Source organism: Lygodium microphyllum, chromosome 16 (genome assembly GCF_053477565.2).
Source record: "Lygodium microphyllum isolate KBCC chromosome 16, Lygodium_microphyllum_v1.1.10, whole genome shotgun sequence".
NCBI lineage: Eukaryota > Viridiplantae > Streptophyta > Polypodiopsida > Schizaeales > Lygodiaceae > Lygodium > Lygodium microphyllum.
The window spans coordinates 146,405,136-146,411,434 of NC_141150.1; positions in this window are offsets into that span (position 1 = coordinate 146,405,136).

Genomic DNA, 6,299 nt, shown 5'->3' on the forward strand with positions numbered 1-6,299 from the left:
TGGATGGAGCGCGGTCTTTCGAGGTGGGGTGGGGGGGGGGGGCGTCGTGGGGGGGTGCGGTGGGGTGGGGGGTGCGCCGTGACGCGGGGTGGGGTGGGTCGAGCGCGGTTTTTTGGAGGCGTGGCGGGGTGGTGTGGAGGGAGCGGGGTTTTTCGAGGTGGGGTGCGGGGGGGGCGTCGTGGGGGGGTGCGCCGTGTCATGGGGGAGTGACGCGGGGTTGGGGTGGTCAAGCGGGGTTTTTGGAGGAGAGGTGGGGTTTTTGGAGGAGAGGTGGGGTGCTGTGGAGGGAGCGGGGTTTTTCGAGGTGGAGTGCGGGGGGGCGTCGTGGGGGGGTGACGCGGGGTGGGGGTGGTCGAGCGGGGTTTTTGGAGGAGAGGTGGGGTGCTGTGGAGGGAGCGCGGTTTTTCGAGCTGGGGTGCGGGGGGGCGTCGTGGGGGGGTGCGGTGGGGTGGGGGGGTGCGCCGTGTCGTGGGGGAGTGACGCGGGGTTGGGGTGGTCAAGCGGGGTTTTTGGAGGAGAGGTGGGGTGCTGTGGAGGGAGCGGGGTTTTTCGAGGTGGGGTGCGGGGGGGCGTCCTGGGGGGTGACGCGGGGTGGGGGTGGTCGAGCGGGGTTTTTGGAGGAGAGGTGGGGTGCTGTGGAGGGAGCGCGGTTTTTCGAGGTGGGGTGCGGGGGGGCGTCGTGGGGGGGTGCGGTGGGGTGGGGGGGTGCGCCGTGTCGTGGGGGGTGACGCGGGGTGGGGTGGGTCGAGCGGGGTTTTCGGAGGCGTGGCGGGGTGCTGTGGAGGGAGCGGGGTTTTTCGAGGTGGGGTGCGGGGGTGCGCCGTGTCGTGGGGGGGGTGACGCGGGGTGGGGTGGGTCGAGCGGGGTGGGGTGGGTCGAGCGGGGTTTTTGGAGGAGAGGTGGGGTGCTGTGGAGGGAGCGGGGTTTTTCGAGGTGGGGTGCGGGGGGGCGTCCTGGGGGGTGACGCGGGGTGGGGGTGGTCGAGCGGGGTTTTTGGAGGAGAGGTGGGGTGCTGTGGAGGGAGCGCGGTTTTCCGAGGTGGGGTGCGGGGGGGCGTCGTGGGGGGGTGCGCCGTGTCGTGGGGGGGTGCGCCGTGTCGTGGGGGAGTGACGCGGGGTTGGGGTGGTCAAGCGGGGTTTTTGGAGGAGAGGTGGGGTGCTGTGGAGGGAGCGGGGTTTTTCGAGGTGGGGTGCGGGGGGGCGTCCTGGGGGGTGACGCGGGGTGGGGGTGGTCGAGCGGGGTTTTTGGAGGAGAGGTGGGGTGCTGTGGAGGGAGCGCGGTTTTCCGAGGTGGGGTGCGGGGGGGCGTCGTGGGGGGGTGCGCCGTGTCGTGGGGGGGAGACGCGGGGTGGGGTGGGTCGAGCGGGGTTTTCGGAGGCGTGGTGGTGTGGCGTGGAGGGAGCGGGGTTTTTCGAGGTGGGGTGCGGGGGGGGGCGTCGTGGGGGGGTGCGGTGGGGTGGGGGGGTGCGCCGTGTCGTGGGGGGGTGACGCGGGGTGGGGTGGGTCGAGCGGGGTTTTTTGAGGTGGGGTGCGGGGGGGGGGGGGGGGATATGCGCCGCGTCGTGGGGGGGTGCGCCGTGTCCTGGGGGAGTGACGCGGGGTTGGGTGGGTCGAGTGGGGTTTTTCGAGGTGGGGTGCGGGGGGGGGGATATGCGCCGCGTCGTGGGGGGGTGCGGTGGGGTGTGGGGGGTGTGCCGTGTCGTGGGGGGCTGACGCGAGGTGGGGTGGGTCGAGCGGGGTTTTCGGAGGAGTGGTGGGGTGGTATGGAGGGAGCGGGGTTTTTCGAGGTGGGGTGCGGGGCGTCGTCGTTGGGGGGTGCGGTGGGGTGGGGGGTGCGCCGTGTCGTGGGGGGGAGACGCGGGGTGGGGTGGGTCGAGCGGGGTTTTCGGAGGCGTGGTGGTGTGGCGTGGATGGAGCGGGGTTTTTCGAGGTGGGGTGCGGGGGGGGGCGTCGTGGGGGGGTGCGGTGGGGTGGGGGGGTGCGCCGTGTCGTGGGGGGGTGACGCGGGGTTGGGTGGGTCGAGCGGGGTTTTTCGAGGTGGGGTGCGGGGGGGCGTCGTGGGGGGGTGCGGTGGGGTGGGGGGGTGCGCCGTGTCCTGAGGGAGTGACGCGGGGTTGGGTGGGTCGAGCGGGGTTTTTCGAGGTGGGGTGCGGGGGGGGGGGGGGGGATATGCGCCGCGTCGTGGGGGGGTGCGGTGGGGTGTGGGGGGTGTGCCGTGTCGTGGGGGGCTGACGCGAGGTGGGGTGGGTCGAGCGGGGTTTTCGGAGGAGTGGTGGGGTGGTATGGAGGGAGCGGGGTTTTTCGAGGTGGGGTGCGGGGCGTCGTCGTTGGGGGGTGCGGTGGGGTGGGGGGTGCGCCGTGTCGTGGGGGGGAGACGCGGGGTGGGGTGGGTCGAGCGGGGTTTTCGGAGGCGTGGTGGTGTGGCGTGGATGGAGCGGGGTTTTTCGAGGTGGGGTGCGGGGGGGGGCGTCGTGGGGGGGTGCGGTGGGGTGGGGGGGTGCGCCGTGTCGTGGGGGGGTGACGCGGGGTTGGGTGGGTCGAGCGGGGTTTTTCGAGGTGGGGTGCGGGGGGGCGTCGTGGGGGGGTGCGGTGGGGTGGGGGGGTGCGCCGTGTCCTGAGGGAGTGACGCGGGGTTGGGTGGGTCGAGCGGGGTTTTTCGAGGTGGGGTGCGGGGGGGGGGGGGGGGGATATGCGCCGCGTCGTGGGGGGGTGCGGTGGGGTGTGGGGGGTGTGCCGTGTCGTGGGGGGCTGACGCGAGGTGGGGTGGGTCGAGCGGGGTTTTCGGAGGCGTGGTGGGGTGGTATGGAGGGAGCGGGGTTTTTCGAGGTGGGGTGCGGGGCGGCGTCGTTGGGGGGTGCGGTGGGGTGGGGGGTGCGCCATGTCGTGGGGGGGTGACGCGGGGTGGGGTGGGTCGAGCAGGGTTTTCGGAGGCATTTGTGGTGTGGCGTGGAGGGAGCGGGGTTTTTCGAGGTGGGGTGCGGGGGGGGGGGGGCGTCGTGGGGGGGTGCGGTGGGGTGGGGGGGTGTGCCGTGTCATGGGGGTGGCGCGGGGTTGGGTTGGGTGGGGGAGTGACGAGGGGGGAAGGGGCGAAATTTGGAGGGGGGGGCGAATTTTTGGGGCGGGGGGGGGGGAGGGGTGGGGTGGTGTGTGTTGAGGGGGGGGCGAAATTTCGAGGGGGGGAAGGGGAGGGGTGGTGTGGTGTGGTGTGGTGTGGTGTGTGTTGAGGGGGGGGGGGGATTTTTGAGGGGGGGGGGGGGAGGGGTGGTGTGGTGTGGTGTGTGTTGAGGGGGGGGGGGTGGTGTGTGTTGAGGGCGGGGGGGGGGGGGATTTTTTTGGGGGGGGGGAGGGGTGGTGTGGTGTGGGGTGGTGTGTGTTGAGGGGGGGGGGGCGAATTTTTGGGGGGGGGGGGGAGGGGTGGGGTAATGTGTGTTGAGGGGTGGGCGAAATTTGGAGGGGGGGAAGGGGAGGGGTGGTGTGGTGTGTGTTGAGGGGGGGGGGGGGGGATTTTTGAGAGGGGGGGGAGGGGTGGTGTGGTGTGTGTTGAGGGGGGGGGGGGAAAGGGTGGGGAGGTGTGTATTGAGGGGGGGGGCGAATTTTTGGGGGGGGGGGGGAGGGGTGGTGTGTGTTGGGGCCGGGGGGTGGGGGGCAAATTTTGGAGGGGGGGGGAGGGGTGGTGTGGTGTGGTGTGTGTTGAGGGGGGGGGGGAGAATTTTGGAGGAGAGGTGGGGTGGTGTGGGTGTGTTGAGGGGGGGGGGAGGGGTGGTGTGGTGTGTGTTGAGGGGGGGGCGGGGTGGTGTGGTGTGTGTTGAGGGGGGGGCGGGGAATTTTTGAGGGGGGGGAGCGGTTGTGTGGTGTGTGTTGGGGGGGGGGGTGGGGTGGTGTGTGTTGGGGGGGGGGGGGATTTTTGGGGGGGGGGGGGGGAGGGGTGGTGTGGTGTGTGTTGAGGGGGGGGGGGGAAAGGGTGGGGAGGTGTGTATTGAGGGGGGGGGCGAATTTTTGGGAGGGGGGGGGAGGGGTGGTGTGTGTTGGGGCCGGGGGGTGGGGGGGCAAATTTTGGAGGGGGGGGGAGGGGTGGTGTGGTGTGGTGTGTGTTGAGGGGGGGGGGGGAGAATTTTGGAGGAGAGGTGGGGTGGTGTGGGTGTGTTGAGGGGGGGGGGAGGGGTGGTGTGGTGTGTGTTGAGGGGGGGGCGGGGTGGTGTGGTGTGTGTTGAGGGGGGGGCGGGGAATTTTTGAGGGGGGGGGAGCGGTTGTGTGGTGTGTGTTGGGGGGGGGGTTGGGGTGGTGTGTGTTGGGGGGGGGGGGGGGGGGGGATTTTTGGGGGGGGGGGGGAGGGGTGGTGTGGTGTGTGTTGAGGGGGGGGGGGAGGGGATTTTTGAGGGGGCGGGGAGGGGTGGTGTGGTGTTTGTTGAGGGGGGGGGGGGTGGGGAGGTGTGTATTGAGGGGGGGGGGGGGCGCGAATTTTTGGGGGGGGGTGGGAGGGGTGGTTTGTGTTGGGGGCGGGGGGGGGGGGGGGGGGGAAATTTTGGAGGGGGGGAGGGGGTGTGTGGTGTGGTGTGTGTTGAGGGGGGTGGCCGAATTTTGGGGGGGGGGGGGGGGGGTGGGGTGGTGTGTGTTGGGGGGGGGGGGCGAATTTTTTGGGGGCGGGGGGGGGGGAGGGGTGGGGTGGAGTGTGTTGAGGGGGGGGCGAAATTCGGAGGGGGGGAAGGGGACGGGTGGTGTGGTGTGTGTTGAGGGGGGGGGATTTTTGAGGGAGGGGGAGGGGTGGTGTGGTGTGGTGTGTGTTGAGGGGGGGGGGGGGAATTTTTGAGGGGGGGGAGGCGTGGTGTGGGGTGGTGTGTGTTGAGGGGGGGGGCGAATTTTTGGGGGGGGAAGGGGCGAAATTTGGACGGGGGGGGGGGGGGGGGAGGGGTGGGGTGGTGTGTGTTGAGGGGAAGGCGAAATTTGGAGGGGGGAAGGGGAGGGTTGGTGTGGTGTGTGTTGAGGGGGGGGGGGGGGATTTTTGAGGGGTGGGGGGGGCGAATTTTGGAGGGGGGGGGAGGGGTGGTGTGTGTTGAGGGGGGGGCCAATTTTTTGGGGGGGGGGGCAAAATTTGGAGGGGGGGGGGGAGGGGTGGTGTGGTGTGGTGTGTGTTGGGGGGGGGGATTTTTGAGGGGGGGGGGGGGGAGGGGTGGTGTTTTGTGTGTTGAGGGGGGGGGGGGGGGGATTTTTGAGGGGGGGGGAGGGGTGGTGTGGTGTGTTTTGAGGGGGGGGGGGGGATGTGGTGGTGTGTGTTGGGGGGGGGGGGAAATTTTTGGGGGGGGGGAGGGGAGGTGTGGGGTGGTGTGTGTTGAGGGGGGTGGGGGGCGAATTTTGGAGGGGGGGGGAGGGGTGGTGTGGTGTGGTGTGTGTTGAGGGGGGGGCCAATTTTTTTGGGGGGGGGGGGGGGGGGCAAAATTTGGAGGGGGGGGGGGGAGGGGTGGTGTGGTGTGGTGTGTTTTGAGGGGGGGGGGGGAGGGGTGGTGTTTTGTGTGTTGAGGGGGGGGGGGGGGGGGGAATTTTTGAGGGGGGGGGAGGGGTGGTGAGGTGTGTGTTGGGGGGGGGGATTTTTGGGGGGGGGAGGGGTGGTGTGGGGTGGTGTGTGTTGAGGGGGGTGGGGGGGGGAGGGGTGGTGTGGTGTGGTGTGTGTTGAGGGAGGGGGGGGGGGGGAATTTTTGGGGGGGAGAAGGGGCGAAATTTGGAGGGGGGGGGGGAGGGGTGGGGTGGTGTGTGTTGAGGGGGGGGCGAAATTTGGAGGGGGGGAAGGGGAGGGGTGGTGTGGTGTGGTGTGGTGTGTGTTGAGGGGGGGGGGGAAGGGTGGGGAGGTGTGTATTGAGGGGGGGGGGGGGGGCGAATTTTTGGGGGGGGGGGAGGGGTGGTGTGTGTTGGGGGCGGGGGGGGGGGGAAGGGTGGGGAGGTGTGTATTGAGGGGGGGGGGGCGAATTTTGGGGGGGGGGGGGGGGAGGGGTGGTGTGGTGTGGTGTGGTATGTGTTGAGGGGGGTGGCCAAATTTTTTGGGGGGGAGGGGTGGTGTGGTGTGTGTTGAGGGGGGGGGTGGGGTGGTGTGTGTTGAGGGGGGGGGGGGGGGGGCGAATTTTGGAGGGGGGGGGAGGGGTGGTGTGGTGTGGTGTGTGTTGAGGGGGGGGGGGAGGGGTGGTGTGGTGTGTGTTGGGGGGGGGGGGTGGGGTGGTGTGTGTTGAGGGGGGAGGGGTGGGAAATTTTTGGGGGGGGGGCGAATTTTGGAGGGGGGGGGGGGGAGCGGTGGTGTGGTGTGGTGTGTGTTGA